This window comes from Rhea pennata, chromosome 18 (assembly GCF_028389875.1).
Source record: "Rhea pennata isolate bPtePen1 chromosome 18, bPtePen1.pri, whole genome shotgun sequence".
NCBI classification, from domain to species: domain Eukaryota; kingdom Metazoa; phylum Chordata; class Aves; order Rheiformes; family Rheidae; genus Rhea; species Rhea pennata.
In genome coordinates, this window is record NC_084680.1 from 5,276,316 (window position 1) to 5,292,878 (window position 16,563).

The following is a 16,563-nucleotide window of genomic DNA, read 5'->3' on the forward strand; positions in this document are numbered from 1 at the left end:
AGACTCCACTGCATGGAGAAGACAGTCACTCTTGGGATTATATAATATTTTTAGAGGAGAAGAAAGGACGTGAGATTCAGTCTACATGGGTGAACATTTCTTTCTTCCTAGGCTCAACTTCTGAAATGTCAGGTTGGAATCAAAACTCCGAAGAGCTGCCCAGGAGCGTGTCAGGGAGGCCCCGAAGTTCTTCCCTGGAGGAGCAGCTGCTCTGTAACTCCCGTTGCACAATTCACCTGATCCAGCAGTTTCTGCTGTCAGAGGCCAGGAAACTGGGACAAATGACCTGTCTGCTGCTGCCTGACAGCTCCTCTGCTCCTGCGCAAACCTGTGACATGACAGCGTGTAGGTGAGCGCTGCTCTTGCCGCTGCCAGCTTACAAGAGTGCTGCTGGGAAGAGCAAGGGATCTTGCCAGCCCTGCTGCCACGCGGGCTTTCCAGGGCCCCTTGTCCTTCTGCCCCTGGGAAGTCACAAGGTTCAGACTTCATATCTGTTCTGCAAGTCAGTTACATGAGAAAAGTCATCAAAGACATATGGATGTGCTTTGAAAGTTTGATGCACTACTTTTTTTCTTTCTTTTTTTTTTTTTTTTAGTTGAATGAATTTATCCATCTCAAGGAACTGAAAAAAAGTCCCCCAACATAACAAAAACAATGAAACTAAAACCCCCATTTACTCAAGGATGATGGTCTTGCAAGAGAAGCACCAGCTGGGATTCAGCTGCTGACTTTGTTGTATGTTTTTTGTAGGGTGGAGGCAGATTTGACCTCTTTGCATGGCCAATGCATTACCTTCCTCCCACCAGTCTCCATGCACGCCTGTGCTGTGCCCAACCTCATCTCTCCTCTATCCTTGCTTTTGCCAGCACACCCCTTGACATGGTTATCTTGGCTCCCACTTTAGAAAAATCTGTATGCTCCATACAGCCCTTGTTTTTGTTTAAGTTGGTTTGGAGAAGGGGTTATGTTGGAAAGGACACACTGGGGTCCTGGCCAAGGGAAGTCCTGGTGATGTCTCCAGTGTGCTGTCACCGGGCTAACTGCCGGGAGTCTGCCTGCCTGTCTGTTTGCGCTCAGGGGACAGACTGCTGGGACCCCAAAGTTTTCATGTCCTTGTTTCTGCGCTTTGTTTAGCATGCTTTGTGCATTCAGCAACTCAGATTGAGTTAAACCATAAGTGTCTTAGCCATTTATCCGTAAAAATATTTAATTCTTTAAAAAAGAAATTGAGAACAAGATCGATAGAGAGGAACCTGTTGCAGAGATATCTTGTCTGAGAACAGCTGTGCATGAACACTTGCATTAATTTTGACTGAAACCGGAGGGAAAACAGGAATCTTTTCCACATCATTATATGGCTTACAGCTTGATCAAAGCTCTGCAGACCCTGCATCTCTTTGCACATCATTTTTGCTGTTGAGGCTCATCCATACTCAGAAGAGCATCAAATGGACAGACTTCTTCTGTGGGCCCATCCTGCATGCCCCCAGCAGAGTAGCTGGCAGGGCAAAGGCTAAAGCGGAGGCAGCAATATGTGTGGTCGAGACCCAGCAATCGTGTCATTGTCCATCGCCCTCTGGCAATCCTGCAGGGTTTATCCACAGCATCAGACAGCCTGTTCTGATGCAAATCTTGCCAAAAATTGATCCTCAGTCCAACATCCCAAACCACAAAAGAATAACAACTTTAACATCATATAGAATACTGCAAGATTTATGGCTCTGTCAGACATTGTCTAGGTAGTTTCTTTTTTAAGAGAGACTGGTCAAAGAAAAAAAAGATCACCAAGGAAAAAACCTACTTTGTCACCTAAGTTCAAGGCTACCTATTAAAAAATAAGTTGGAAAATTCAAACACAGTACTGAGTCTCACAGGGAACAAGAGGTGAGCATGTCCTGTCACAAGTCCCAGCCAAGCTCTGAGGTCGGGCTGGCTCCTCTGTTGTGCATTCGCTTATCCTCTCCCTGACATGGCCCCAGAGCTGGCAGATGCTTTCTCCAGCTGGGTGTAGCAGGAGCAGAGAGGCTGTCCGCTGCCCGGAGGAGCGCCTGCTGTGTGGGATGTTCTCCCAAGAGCAGAGGCACTGTGTTTACGAGTGGCGTAATTAAATGCAGACTTTCTGCTAGTTTTGGCAGACCACAGGAGCTGAGGTGCTAGTTTAACTGTTCTTCAGGGTCTCTTGCGTGCAGGAGCTGCCAAGAATCACAGAGACAGCCGATTTCCAGCGCTGCCTACACTCAGCACATGAATGACAACGTTTCTACTGCTGAGAGCTGTGTCTAATGGGTGGCTCCAAGGGCATATCCCAGTCATGCCTTGAGCTCATAGCCAAGTGAAGCTCAGCAATGAACAAACATTTGCTCAAAACTGTGGTGGTTTCCATGGATGGGCTGTCAGGACAGAAAACCGCTACAGCTGAAGTGTGCGTGTCCTGCTTAGCCAAGCGAGGGAGGCTCTGACCTGATGGGAAGTCTCCCGCAGCCAGCATGTAAACCTCCTTGCGTGTGCATGGGACTGCATGAGGCCTCAGGAAGGAGCACGATTCCTCTCCACCCGATGGTCATTTGTGTGCTCTGGCCTCCAGCATCCCTTACAGGAAAGATGTGATTAACCTACATGCAATACCTCACACTGCTGTCAGGAATGTTACTTGGGGGACTTCACAGCACTTTTCTGAGCAGCTCCTGGTAATTATTTGCTAGCTTACACCTCTTCTATTTGTTGCAGCAGTTGATCAAGGTATTGCAAGCCAATAGTTTTCTTTTCAGAGTCGTGACACGGCATGACAATGTGGCCTGACATCTCCTTGGCTCTGCTGCTACTCCCAGCTCAGCCCCAGGAACCAGCAAGTTAGGTCACTAGGAGTAAACCAGTCCACTTCACTAGACAGTAAGTGCTTCTTAAAAATTTACTACCATCATAATATATCTGGAAACTGTGGCATACATTTGTTACTCTAAGAAACTGCAAGTGGGATTTCCTGCTGCCCTGCGACTTCAGTAGTTTTGTGGGAGGCTGGGGGAAACATCAGGGAATTCCTAACTTCTGAAATGCTCACGCTCTGCTCAGGCTTTTAGTGCTGTTTGGCTCCAAGTGCTACCACCTCCCTGAAGGCTGTCAAGGGGTACTCTTCCTTATTAGCTTAAACTGGCCCAAAGACGCTGTGGCCAGCTGACATCCTGATGTGTTCCTTTATGGTGACTTTCTGGAGTAAGACTGCAAACTGCAGTCTGTAATTATAGATTTCTGCCCTGCACAGATGATAATAAGTCCAGGAACAAAGATGGATGACAGTAATCAAGGACTGGATCAATAACTTTAATTCCAGAACCAGGACAGCCCATATTAATTCAAAGTAGAATCCTCTAAACCGAGAATTTAGGGGCTAGAAAAGAATTACTTTTTAGAACTTTTTTTTACTTTTTTCTAGTGCAGTGTTTCCAGCAGGGGATAGATTTCCTATATTAAAAGAGGAACATTGTCTTTGGATTCCCAGTAGAGACAGCCAACAAAATTAGACATTAATGTAGGAAGACAGGTGACAGACACTGCACCAGCACAAGGAGAAATGCCAGCAGAATGGAGCAGGCAAAGGCATGAACCCATCCCAGGTTCATGCTTTCCAAAGCATGGTCTCCACTGAGCATTGCTATGGGTGTTTGCATCTATTGCTGCAGAAGTGGGGAACTTCTGTGCTGCTGATTGCTAAATAGGGCTGATTGTCACATTCAGCGTGCTTCATATTAATGTCCTCCTCTGCTATCCTATAATAACCTCTGGTGATTACACATTTGTGGACTTTCTGCAGTTTTCCTGACTGCAGCATATTACGCCCCTCCCCCCCCCCAGCAGTGAGTATTTTCCAGTGATGACAGGCAATCCCAGGGGTATTCTGTCTAAGGACTCTGCATGCTCAAAAATCAGTGGCCCTGGACCTGTCCTGGTGTCTGGGAGCAGGGGTGGAGAACCCAGCTCTGACGTAATTCAGCCATGATTCAGGATTTGTACCCCTGGGGTAACCACATCTAGGAGTCATACTCTTTATATCACAACCTCCTAAAGCAGGATACATCCCAGAGAAACACCATGTGTATCTACATAGGGATAATCCCTCTGTAGTGAAAGAGGGGCACTTATTTCCACTACATATTTCCAAATATATTTCCACTGCTGACAACTGACTACTGGGGAAAACCCAAGTTAACCTCGGTACCCTGGCTTGGGGGAGGATGAGCACGGCTTTCTAGATGTTCTTCACCCCTTTGTTTCTGCCAAAAGCATCACTTTTCCTCTGCTAGAGGAGATGGTAGGTGGGTGAATGCCACATGGCCTGAATTGCATGGGCATGACAGCAATGTCCATCATGGCCCCTGCTGCTTACTCAGCCTGTGTTGGAGGGGGAACTCCACACAATCACTGTGAGATTGGCTACAGGGGTGGAGGCTCTCTCTGTCTTCTGACCAGCAGCCTGTCTGGGAGGAGGAGGACAGAAAAGAGGTCAGAGAATGTGTGTGGGACCTGGAAAGACCTATTTGATTCCCCTTTTTTCCCCCACCCCAGATTTCCTGTGTGACCTTAGATCAGTCACTTAGTGTCTCCATGGTTCCCTATTCGCAAAAATGGACTTTCCCTATCTCATAGGAATGATGTGAGATAAATACTTTAATGATCCTTGTATACACTCTTGGTGTAGGCCAACTGATGCAGTTAACTTAGTATCTCCTCTGTGTAAAAAGCTAGAAAAGATCCTGATTTTTTTTTTTCTGGAAATACATCAGTAATAGATAAGATGTCAAGTATTACTTTAGGTGACTATATCAGAACACTTGGTGGTGTTTGGGAGCCATTCCTCACAACTACTTCCATTTTTTGTTTATAAAATACTGGAGTTTAGTTCCCTGAATACAAAACAGAAGGGCTATAAACACAGAGGAAACAGAGTAAATGACAAGTAATATTTTCCAATGTAAATAAAAAATATTCTTGTTCAGATTCTTGACACTTAACAAGAAACTCATCTATTGGGGAGAGACGTTTGTCATCTCATCATGGGGAACAGGGGATCATTTGCAAAAGCAGTACAGAAATCTAATAGTAGGTTCTTCTTCATCCCATCCAAACCAGATCAAATGTAAATGAGGAAAACTAATGATAGGAATGGGAACCTCTCCAAGATTAGACACTTGGAGGCTGACTCCCCCATGCAGTGAGGGAGAGAGGTCCTAGAAATCTCAGAAGACTAAGAATCAAGTCAGTACTTGAGGGTTTTGGAAGGAACAGGTACAAAGCCCTTGAGCCTGGTTGTGTCCACTGCTGTATTTTCCTGAGGAGAGAGTTGTTGATTTAAGGTCTGAAAATGCCTACGTGGTTCCACATAGTCCTGGGGAAAACAGAACATGTGGGCCATGAGGTCTGTAAATAACCAGTAAGGGAACAAGACAGGGTGGCAGAGCCTGAGTACTACGGAGGCCTGGACACAGGTGGGCTTGATATGGCAAGACTGATACGGAGCAATTCAGCTTGTGATGAGTTGGGGAAATCCTCCCAGAGCACAGCAATGTTTGCAGGTGGGCCAACAAGATCACTAACACCTACATTGATCAAAGAGGAGTTAATTTCAGCTAATTAACTCCATTACCCTCAACCTGCTCTGCTTTTAGCAGGTATATGTGTTGGAGGGCAAAATAAAAGGGAGGAGTGAGAGAAGCAGATGATGGTTTGGTAGTAGGTTGTTGTATGTTAGGAGTTGTTTGCAGCAGGTGTTTTCAGATGTGCTGAAGGCAGCTGCTGGTCTCTGGAGGTATGGGGGGGGGGGAAACTGGGCTGGAAAGATGTCTATGGGGAGGTGTAAGAGGAAAATGAGGGACCCAGCTTGTATTAATACAATAAACCTGTAGGTTTATTTGTATTTCTTTGAATCTGCCTTGTGGGCTCTGAAAGGTGCTCCTTTAACTGCTAAAATGAAAAACAATTAAGTAATGTGGTAGTTCAAGCCAATGCTTAATGGTATTTCCTGCTGTGTGTGACTGAGCTGAGTTAGTGCTTTGCACCTTTAGCCAAAATATTTTTTTGCTGCTTGTGCGTGTAAGTAAGCAATAGTGATGAGTAATGTGTGAGAGGAGATGTTATGTTACTATCTAAGCCTATTGGCATGATTTCTGAAATTCCTTGTAAATCCCTATGCGCTTTGGCAGGTACCAGCCTTCTGCCATGCTCCTTCCTAATCCCTGGAGCACTGCTCTCAAAGAACTGCGGGATGATCTCCTAGGTCTCCTTGACTGTGTGGATGTGACTGCATGTCCCAAAATGAATAAGAAAAGAGAGGAAGAGAATGGGAAATACTTGTCTTTGCCAAAGGCCTAGGTGGGAAAACTCATAAAGGGGAAAATGCTGTCAGGCCAGCAATAGCCTGGCTGATTTGTATTTCTGAGGTCTCAGACTAATGATATACAAGAATGAGAGGGGAAAGGCAGGATGAGAAGAAATAGTAAGTGCTCAGTAGTATCTGATGAATAGCAGATTCTGGAAGCTAGCTGAGACTAACTTAGTCCTGAGCCCTTTAACTAAGGTGTACACAGGATCCCAGTAGGGAGCTCTCAGTTCCCTGAAGGGTGGCCTGATATGGTGCAGTGAGCTAAGCAGTCTCTGGCTTGTTAGCATCCATGCTAATTTCTGGGGGTTCTAAGACTGATCTGGTAGTCAAGAAGACCCACAGGCTTGGCTCTATATCCCAATATCCACCATATGGGAGAAGAAAAGGGTGTAATTGTGACTTTTGATGAGTGTTTTTGTATGTGGTACAGGGAGTTGGATGGAAAACAGGAAACATGGATGTTGAAATATGTCATGTTCTGAAGCTTCTGCCAAAAAGGAGAACCTGTTCCAGGCTAGACTGTGAGTTACTGTCTCCTGAGCTCCTGGTGAGTGGTGCAGCCCCAGGCTTAAGTACTGTTTTAACCTTCAGGTTGAAATAAGATAAGAGTGTTTTGACACAGTGGGTAAAGCATTTAAGGAGTCTGCCATAGGAAACTGCAGGGGCAGATAATACCAACGTCCTCAGGATGAGATTAGGGTGTTTATGGGCCTGTTGCCCATGACCTTAATAGTAAGGGAATAGCCATGGAGGTACTTTCTGAAACCATTGCCACAATGACTGTGGATGGGTTGGAAAAAATGGGGAGGGGGAAAAAAACAAATAATGCTCAGAGTTGTATACATTTCCTAAATGGCATCTGTCATTGTTTTTCAAGTACTGGCCTAGATGCATAACTGATTTGATGCTTCAGAATGTTTTTCAAGGGTCTTCAGTCTGACTTTTTAGGAGAATTCTCTGATGTGTAATTAGTGGGTAATGTCTCGTGTAAATCCAAACAACTGTACCAGGAGACATGGGCATATCTAGACTGCTTGGCAAATGGGGTCATGGTGCACCCATGCACTCTAAGAGCATGGATAGAGCACCTTGTGATTTCTATCTAGTCCTTCTGCCTGTGCTTCCTTCCTGTGGAAACCAAGGAATGGGGCTGGTGGAGATGTGAAATGACTCCTTCCTGAGTCTTACTCTGATATATATTTCCAGCACTTGCCAGTCATCTGTAGACTTAGCAACTGTCTTGGCTCCTGCAGTTTTGAGGTAATGTAGAAAGATCCCACTCAATCAATTTCTAGTGGAAAGACCTTTGGAAGAAGGGTTGGAGACTCTTAACCTCTGAAGCATGGCAGACCCTTTTAGAAAGGGACCCCTGTGTCGGCAGCACCAGGTTTGAGGACATTGACTGTCTCAAAGCAATGTAGGGAAACAAAGCTTATCTTCAGGCTGATACACCTCACCCAAGGACTTCATTACAACTGGTATTTTCTCACAAAATTCCTATTCCCCAATGTAGGGTTCTCGGTAATGAACGGAGGGCCTTCAAACTCATTTATGGCTTGTCCTGGAGCAGAGCCGTTTGCTCCCATGATTGACAGAAAGAAAGGGCAGCTTTGTTCAAAGCATGCATTTAGCCTTATTGCTGGCTTGATAAGAAATGCTAAGGAGGTCAAAGAGGCCATCTGGGTCTTTTTCCCCTTCCTCCTTTAACTGTAGTCTAAGAATGCCCTGGAGTCAATGTACAAGCATTCTGGGAAGCTCAGTATAGCAGGAGGAGACAGTCCTGAGTTGAGTGAAGCAGGGCACATGACAATAATATACTTTAATGGGTTGAAGTGCACTTGGCTCCTTGGAGTGGCAGAGTTGCTTACCTGAGACTTGAGGTAACCACTGAAGGTGGGGCCTTCGTAGGAGCTTGGGCAATAAATGCTGTAGGATTCCCTCAGCTTGTGCTTCACAAAACACACCCCTTGTTCTCACTGAAGTTGTTAATCTTCTACAAATTTCTAAGCTAAGTAAACATAAGCTTAAGTGAATGAACCTTGATTGACTTCCTCCACCAGATCTGATAATAGATAGGCTTTGATGTAAAACAATTTTTTTCTCTTCAGCAGACATAGTGTACCTAGTGTGGAAACAGGTGAGGGGAACAATTTGGGGTGGAGGATGTCCTTTCTGCTAAAGGTCTAAAGGTTTAGTACAGAGGAGTATATAGCAGAGACTATCTAGGAATCACAGCTTGAAATATCTGCAGAGGTGCATGTCCTATGTGGCCATCTCTCTTGTACTGCTTACCACTCTATTACAGCTAAGGTCTATTTTAGCCAATCTAATCTAAGCACCTGCACCCCAGCTTCTAATGAAGCTTAGTTCAACACAGGAAGCTCTCAAACAGCTTCTGAGCTCACTTGAAGGTGGACATAAACTTTATGGATTTCGTAAGTTTTGGGTTAGCATTAGTATCAGAAGCTTTTTGGTCTAGTAATGTATATGCTTAATGGGAAGGTGGTCATGGGACTTGGAGGCAGACTGGAAGCCAAGATGCCACCTGTGCCCTGGGGTTACAGAAAGTGCAGTAGAATGCTTGCCTGCAGTGCAGGTGTGAGCAATGTGCTACCTACTGGCAGGATATTGGCTGCATTGCTGTCACAGATGACTCACTCCAGCCATGCTCGTTCATGGCACATGTGCCTTCCTCTGGGATTTTCCATTAAGTATAAAGCAGGTCCTAGTGTAATATAATACTTCTCCATATCGCTTAAGAGATCCACCCTGTGATATAGTAAAAGTTTCTGGGAAGAAATGACATGGAAAATTCCTTGTAGCAAGTACAGTACTCTTCCTTAGGTGTGCCCAACATAACTGCTCTAAAAATAGTGGACTTCTTTCCCTTGGCTACCTCTTAGACTTTCCACAAGAATAAACAAACTAAAAATCATATTAAAGAACTGTTATCGTCGTCACGATTTTACTTGAGTAATGTCTGAAAGGATATTGTGTTTCGTCCTTTACCCTGATGAGAATAGGGACCTGCAGTGACCAAATACCTATTCTGCATGATTTAAAGGATGGTCGCGTCTTGGCAGCTGTTGGCTTTATTGTATCTTAATAGGTTTCTACATGAATAAATATGCCTCTATTTTGAGTCTGCAAGACTAGCTTGAATCTGTGGGTGATGTTTGTGCACCTCTGCAATAATCAGCTGTGTGGACCATCAGCAGGGAACAACAAAACTCTTCTGTAGTATATGACAGTGCTCTCCTTGGTTAACTGTGTTTATCCTCTTGGAGGAAGAGGAGAAAGAGGCTTTTCTATCCCATTGATTTTTTTTTTTCTTTTTGAATGGAGAGAACCACCAAATGGGCTGGTGCAGGAATCAGCGTTGGGCTCTGATTCTAGGAAATGCTGAGCAGCCTTTTCTATAGGCTACAAATAAAGTGGCTTGTCCAAACAAGATCTTTCAGTTCAGAGCTGAAGGCATTCAAGGTGTGGTTCTTACCACTTAATCTTATCTGTGCTGAAATGTTTCTAAGCTCTCTGCAGTCAAGAGCTGATGGCAAGGGAGATGTCCTCTAGGAGTGAGTCACCCCCTCTTTCCCTGTTTGACTCTAGAGTAAACTAGACCAAACACCTGTCTTGCAGACAGCTAAAATTAGAGTTGGCTTCTACCAGCAGGAACCTATGAACTAACTGTATTACTGTAGAGAATAGAATTCTTCTGTAAAAATGCCAGTGAAAACAGTAATCTATGGGGCTGGTCAAATGTCTCCTATTGTGTAGATGAATTAAATTTCTACTTCTTGCAAAGTCCCTCTTTTCTGAATCACAAATGCAGTCCTGCTGAAATGTTTTGTAATTCTAAACAAAACTCGAAGTACAGTGTGGCTATTGCTAAATCTTATTTTTTTAACAGAAATCAATTAAATGTGAGGTATTTTTATTGCAAAGCAAGGTACACCTTCTTTAGGATGCAAAGACTTTTTTTTTTTTTTTTTTTTTTCCTAGTAGAAAGAGGTAGATACTCTTTAAAAATGAATGTGATATTCAGTTAGCTTTAACTAGGGGAAAGAAATGAGCAGTGAGATTATAATCTTGAATTCTACTCAGATGTACAATCATGTGCCATTAGAGTAAAAATTTCCAGTGTAAGACATTAAAATAAAAGCTCATGGTGAATGTGTAAAACTTCTGACCTTGGATGAATAGGGATAAAATTCACTGTCCATGGAATCTTAGAATCAAGAGTTTTCAGTATGTGTTGCTCATACATGAAATAGTTTCTCATGTGTACTTTTTTATGTATAAGCATGAGAGAGAGTAATGCATGGCATGGAAACACAGGATGTCAGTAACTTTGGCACAGACATTTGTTAGTATAAAGCACTTAGTGGACACTCATTAGAATAACAAGACTCTTGGATCAAGATAAATCAATAATTTTATTTTTTGCTTTGAGACAAAGCAGCTTTTTAAGAACTGTTTCTAAACTTCATTGTCAGAAGGCATTAATGCCATCTACCAAAAGGAATAGCTATACAATAAATCTAAAGTTCACTCCATATTATTTTTATTTTACATAAAATTAAGACATCTATACATACAGCATCAATAAATATACAGCAAATACTTTCAGTGGCCTTCCTGATGTTTTAATATAAAACTCTTCAATCAAAGAAAGAGCATAGCTTGATTTGTGCAAAAATAAGAGCATCTGGCAAGCTAGTGTAGTTCATAATTCAGCAAAAAGATCAAATGCTTCTGACTTAAATGCATAATAAACAGATATAACTCTGTTGGCAATGCCTTTCATGCTATTCTACAGCACTTAGCAGTAATGTTTACAAAACTAAATGAATTTGAAACTATCACCATTGACAAACTTGGCTTCTGTTTGCACTTTTTAAGAGGTTCGTACCTAGGTTTTGTGCCATGTCTTCAAAAGAAATCAAGCAAGGGAATCATAATTTTCTTTGAAAATCTGGCAGATGCTGAGTGTTTCAGAAAAAGTTGTCCCGATTCAGCTGCCTGTTCAGCTACCTAAGGAGACATGCCCTGCCAGAGTGAACTCAGTGCTTTCCTGTGAATATGTCTGCTTTTAAGTGTGACATTGGCTTTGTACCCAGCCCTTGAAAAAGGGGTGGTCTTGCAAGATCAGACCTGGGGAGCAACAGATCCAGCTGTGATTGAGCATCCTGGCCAAAGGACCAGAGCTGAGAAAACTAAACTTGTGTAGGTAGTCTCTGTGGGGTGAATTCCATGGAAAAAGACAACTTCACTGTATGAATCTAAGGGTCTCCCTTCTCTTGGATATATATTTGTGTGTGTATGTATCAATATTAAGCCCTATGGATATTCTGCCTGGACAGGAGCTGGATAACTTTATCAAACCTCTGAAAATGAATAGTGTTGGTTAGTAACTTTTGAAGATGAGTATCCTTCACTGAATGCTGCAGTTATCTTGCTGTCATTTAAGTAGCAAAATATTGAATATCTAGCCTTAATCCAAGGGGTTTCAGCTTGGCTTGAGTTAAAGTAGAGAATAAAATAATTTGCCTTTGCTATTTTAACTTGAGGTAGCCATTGGATTAACAAATCTTTTAGACCACTTCTTTCTATATTACACCTGCACCTAATCTCTACACTCTGATTAGCTCCTGGCTGTTCTGCTGTTGGAGCTACCCACAACCTAGCAAAACATCTCAAGCATGTGTGAATGGATGAAAGCCAAGGCAAACATATCTCCTCTGCTAGAGTTCCTAAGCGTGTGTGTGGGGAGGCTTCTTTCAGCCAGAGCATAGAGTCCTTAACCAGAACTCTCTTCTGAAGCAATTTCAGAATTATACTCTTAGTTCAAAGCCAGTAAAACGACAGAAATTGTGAAAATAATATGCCTTCTGGGATATTTCAATTTTGCTAATGGAAAGTAGGGGGTTTTTTTGCATTCTTGGAGCTAGAGGACTTTCTGAGGCAAAGATAACATTACTTAGGAAATATAAATTTAATGGATGCTATTCTGCTGAAAGCCTAATGAAAGCAAAACTTGAGCTGGAACAGAACTAGGGCTGTCCAGAGCTCTGCTGCCTCCAAACGAGGCTCTGACCCTTGTTTTGCGAATCTTCCAGTTTTGTGCCTGGTAACTGGGAGCTGACAAATTGGGAGCTCAAGCTCTCAGCTGCCAGGGTGCTTTTCTGTGAGGCTGTAGATGGGGCAAACATGGCTTTTTGGCCAGGTTACAATGTTCAAAGGTGCCTTGAATGGCCTGGTTTGCCTCTGTCTTGTGTGTCAAGTGAGATGTATCCATCCCTGCCTAGGTGGACTGAGAGTACAACTAGGATTCAGTTTCTGATGCTCACTGCTTTTTCATGGGAGTTTCTTTTCCAAAATAGACTAGATAGAATAGATAAGAAATAACAAAAAAGAATGGGGGGGGGAGAGAAATAAGCTTGTTTTCCACATTGCAAAGGGGAAAGGACTAGGGGAAGGGGGGGGCAAACAAAAATTCTGTCCTTATTTTTTATCTTTTGAAATACAAGTCTCTGAAACCCACAGGGCAAGGGAAAAAAGCCTGAATCAGAGTTCACTCTGGTGGGGCACCTGCTTTTGTTTCTAAGTGCATGAAGCAAGGGCCATCTACTCATTAGCACAAAACAAAGTAGGTTTCTTTAACGTTACCGTTGTCTGGCTGCATTTGATGATCACTGTTACTTGTGTGATTTGGTTAGCGCTTTTAGAAGGGGACCAGCATCAGAAGTCCTTGCATTAGTTAGCTTGCATTTTTATTATTATAAAACTTGGAAACAAGAAAGTCAGTTCTACTGGTAAAGATGCATATCAGTTCAGAAGCACAAGACAATATACAATCACTTATATGAAAATACATAACAATAGCAAAATGCTATACTGGTGTCTAATACCCAGATCTGGGCAAAAATTCTTGAAATTGTCTGATTCTTCTAAAGAATGAATTTTCTCCTCATTTCTCATCTGAAATGATGGGCCACTCAGGAGATTAATAAAACGAAGCACAGAATGGTCAGTTATAGCATGCAGAGGTGAAAAATGAAATTTCTCCAAATTATTTAACCGTGTTTGTGAGAAAAACACTGAAAATCACAAGAGAATCCCTTAATCTAGTCTATGCTGGCGGTTCTGTGTAGCTGGGTAGTATCCCTTCATACTGGGGATTTGCTCAACCTAATATTCTCCAAATAGTTATGTCCAAAATCATCTCAACACCTTAATTTTCTCTTCACCATTTGAGATAAGTTTTGCTCAGGAATGCGTCCTTTTGCTTTTTGCCTCTTGGCTCTAACTCTGTGAATGTGCACGTGCTGAGCGTGGTGCAAACAAGCCCTCCTTTGGGTGGAGGGTTACCTCTATAACGGCACAGTCAAGGGTAAACACAGGTGAAAGACATTTTATCCACCTTCAGCTTGAGCAATGAAGAATTGAGTCCTCACACACACCAAATAAGAAAGTTGACCCCCACTTTTTTTTTTTTTTTTTTTTTTTTTTAAGCAATGACATCTCTATAGCCACATGCTTAAGGTTAAATATAGCACAAGTATATATTGGTAAGACTGGAGCTGCAATCATTTGTAGCTGAGTGATTTAAATATCTTAACATATCTATATAGAGAGAGTTGATTTTTATTTGCCAAACACATTTTCTAATTCAATGAACGTGATGAATTTCTGGGAACTCTTCTGTCCATATTTAGTTTTGGAGAAATATGACAAGCAAGCTTGGGTTCAGACTACTTGACATATTCTCCTTTGAGTTGCGTCTCTGTCTCACCTAACTAGCTTTACTCTGACTTTGGGCCATTGACTTCTGTGGAGGAATCTCTGATTTACAGTGGGGTTAGAATCAGTCCCTATGTGTTTCTTTTAAACTTGCTGGTCATTGTCACTGTTACGGAAATACTATCAGCACTGAGCGGAGGGGAAAAAAATTCCACCGGGGTAGATGCGTGGGTTAATATCCTGCACCACTTTAAAACAAGTAATGCCAGAAATATTACTGCTATATACAGTGTGCTGGTGTGCTAAATGTGCTAGAAGCTGGCTTGTGTAATGCAGTATGAAAGCTTGAGCTAAATGGACTAAAATAAATAGTTGTTTATGCTATGGACGATGGGCAATGGGACTAGAGAGTGACAGCTGCTGTTGAGCTGCAGCAGGCAGGTTTTTGGTTATGAAATTTTTCATCAATGTAAAGTGGACACAAATTACATGCCTTGTCGTAGAAAAAGCTTGCTATTACTTTAAGGTTTCCTAGGACTTGAACAGAATATATACTAATATATTTATGTGTGTATATACAAGTATATATCTCTTAGGACTCTTTCATTATATGCCAAATACTGTGTGTACCACTTCTCTCCCTCAGAACTCATTTTTTCCACAATTTAGTGCATCAGGCATTGTCATGATGACCCAAGAATAGATTTCATGTAAATCTGCTCTATAAACCTACCAGGACTGCATTATGGCCTCAGAAGAATGCTACAGCCTCTCATTATAGAAACAAAAAGATTTCTGAATTTCTGTAACTGTCTTGGGACAGCTAGAATTGGCACTCTAACTTTCTCCAAGAACAAATCAAATTCATCTTATATAACACCTCACAGAAGCTTTCCTACCTAGTAGCTTAGAATCACCTGTCCTGGACAAGTCACTTGTAGGTTCTCCCTGTATGAGCACTCTCAGGTTGCATGGTGTGCCAGACACCTAAAGCCTGGGGTAAGCTGCGAGACAAAACTAGCTAGCTGCTAATTTCATGTTTTCATTAGTTCAGACTCTATTTTGGGCACCTAACTAGGGGTTCAGAAGTGCAAAAGGACTCAGAATATGGAGTGCTGAGGAAGCATTCTTGGAAATATGGTGAGATACAGAAAGTCTTAAGGTTTCTTAAAGAATATCCCCATTTTTAATGGCCAAGAGTAGAATTTCATTAGACTTTACAATGGCAGAGGGGACCAGCTGGGGCTTTTGAGCAGCAGAGACAGCTGAGCCAAGGAGGTGAGTGAGTCACTGGGACAAGATCACATTTTCAGAGGTGTAACAAGACCACGCTGTGTGCGCTATGTGCTGGATGGATGCTTGGGGAATAGGTGTTTTTGTCTCAGAGAACCCGTTTCTGTTTAACAGAAAAGCCTGAAGAGGTGAAGGAAACACAGGAATAAGGACTTAAAGACCACAGTGAATCTAGCTAATAAATAAGAGGACGTTCTGGCCAAAAATGTTTGTGTGTACCAGCAGTAACACTGCCTCTACTTTCTGTTTCCCTAATCTATTTTCAGGTGCTGGTTCTCTACATGGAGCAGGATGATTTTAAGAGAAGCTGCATGTAAAAAAAATTGCAGAATTAGAAAAAGACATCTTTATGCCTAATGGAGAGGGGAGAAGAAGGCAGGAGGGTATCTGGGAGAAATGGACCAACAGGACAGCTGAGATGTTGGTGGGGAGAAAATGAAGGACAAGTCGAAGAATGAGAAGCTAAACTATAATGGTGTAATGCAGAGGTGTTGTCCAGCTTTCCTAGCTCAGCAGTGTTGCATAGTGAACAAGAACACAAGGACTCGAAAGGAGGAGCTGGAAGCAAGGAAGATGCCCACTGAAGAAAGAAGTGCAGGGCAAGATGAAAGTATCCTAGCTTTTGTGGCATGTTTAGTGCTATCTCAGTGTAGGTAATCCAGCGAGGGTTGACTGAGACCTATTATAGGACCTATGCACTGAAAACTGGGAAAGTATGGTCAGATAGCCTGCTTTTCCAAGATGGTTTACTACATAACAGATCTACTAGATTGAAGAGGAACAGTCATGTTGTCAGCACGAAAGTGCTTGCACCCTGCTGTGAAGAGGCAGGAATTGTGGTGCTGCCTGGCAATCCCACCTCTCTCTGCTCCTAGTTTTCCACGTCCTCAGCCTGCCTTGGCTTTTTCCTATGCTGTAGGTTCCAGTTGTGCTAGTGACTTCTTGTCCACTCAAGCAGATCTTTTTGTTAGTATGGCAATATATTGTCCCCTGCTAGGAAGAGGTGTGCAGTGGACAGAACAGCCTGGCCCCGCTGCCTTCTGGACTGGGGTTGTTTCCTCTGGAGAATTTCTATCTATTTGAACTCTTCAGCTACAACTCCCCATTCCCAGTCCTACATCCTCCCCAGCCTCAGTGCCTCTCTGCCACTAACT